This window comes from Bison bison, unplaced genomic scaffold (genome assembly GCF_000754665.1).
Source record: "Bison bison bison isolate TAMUID 2011002044 unplaced genomic scaffold, Bison_UMD1.0 scf7180017854624, whole genome shotgun sequence".
Lineage (NCBI taxonomy): Eukaryota > Metazoa > Chordata > Mammalia > Artiodactyla > Bovidae > Bison > Bison bison.
The window spans coordinates 20,944-22,858 of NW_011485197.1; positions in this window are offsets into that span (position 1 = coordinate 20,944).

Genomic DNA, 1,915 nt, shown 5'->3' on the forward strand with positions numbered 1-1,915 from the left:
AAAATAATTTTAATTATTTATATCCTGAGTGACTTCCTTCTCTTAATTTGCTTAACAAGTATTTGTTGAGTACCTTCTATGTGTCAGGGACTGTTCTAAGCTTTTGAGAAAGTAATTGAACTCAGATCTATTCCCTCATAGAGTTCACGTTCTAGGCGTAGGAGCTAAATAACATAAATATATATGTATATATGAAGTCATGTTATTTATATTACATATATAATTATATAATAGTAAGTACATATGTTAAGTGAGACGTTCTGTGGAAAAAATTAAAACTAGAACAAGGTTAGGAGAAACCATGAACTTGAGGTGTAGTGGACAGAGTTGTAATTTTAAATAGTTGCAATTTAAATTTTGTAGTCACGTGGCTAGTCACTGGATTTGATTTGAGCAGGATTTGATCCCAGGCTTGACTTTAATGCCCATGCTCTTTTTCTGAAGGGAAAGATGACAAGAGTGGTAGGAGGTCTCAGGAAAGAAATGATCTACTCTAGTCTCCCCTTGTTCAACGAGGTGATGGGTAGACAGGAGTAGGCCTCTGACAACATCTAGATACCTGCTGGAAGGTTTGTGATGAGCACAGCTTTTAAAATGGCATGTTCAAAAGCTGGAAGGAAGACACATAACTAACGGAACATACAGAAGTGAATCTACAGTATTAGTGTTTTAGAAGAGAAGCTTTTCAATATATCTTTCTGAGCTAGTATCTCTCCCCAAAGCATACTTTTGAAAACAGGATTACTTAAAACTGTAGACAGGCATGGGACACTTCTTGCAGGATTTATTTTGGATTTAAGAGGTTTAAAGGCTGAGACACAAATAGAGTTTTGTTGACTAGGTCATATAAAAGTAAAACCTTTCCAATTTTTAGTTTGAAAATTTTCAAGATGAAATGTTGTAAATACTCTTTCATGCCCTCACCACCCCAAAGGCCCTTGCATTTCAGAGGAGAGGATGTTGAGAAGAGAGAGGAATTTGTTTCACCAGCAAAGGGCCCTTTATAGCATTCTTTGTGAGCCTCAGAGTTAGATCTGTATTGTGGTCATGGACTGGGTAAACCTAGTCAAGTGGATGAATTCTTGGCAAAGAAAAGAATTGTAGAACTCATTGAATGGATGATTCTGAAGAAGCTCACTTTTATAAAATTAATACCCCTTATGACCCTTTATGATTTTGAACCAAAGAAAAGTGAATGTTACCTCTATCTTCCTCATTTCGTTGAGGAGTCAGCTAAGGCCCGAGTAGGTTCCCAGGTGACACCTGAAGAGCTTTTCATGGCCAGTGCTTATTCTAGTTCAACAGAATTCCAGCATGTGTACACTTAATTTATGTAGATTTCAACTATATGCATCTGGCAAAAAGAAAAAAGTGTAAAATTTTAGTTTCATATAATTCATCATATATTGTACATTATCACATATATAAAATGTTCACTCATCCCTATGTTTGTATAAGGTTTTGTATACAAAATCATGTATAATGTGCTTTAAGAGTAATTTAGAATTTTTCCTGGGGTAATTTTGGCTGTAAATGGCTTGCATCTCAGGTAGGAATTTAGAAGTTAATTCTCTCCTTATAAAATGCACCTCTTTGTGTTCCATGTTTTCACTTTCATTTTATTAAAGGTCAAATCATGTCTCCAAAACATGAATTCATGGTGTAAAATTCAGATATGACTCAGTTTCAAGTGCAAATGTTATTTTTGTTATGAACACCAGCAAAATAAATAGATTTCTTTGTATTTATTTGTAGGGTAGGGTTCTGCCCGTGTTAGAATTTGATGGGGGAGAAAGGAGAATCATGATACTACTTTTCTTTGTGTGGTTTTAATTCTCACTGAAATCGGTCATCAAAAAATCAGTCATCTTCAAGTGTTTGGGATATGCCTGGTGCAGGGTTTCTCCAGTTCTGA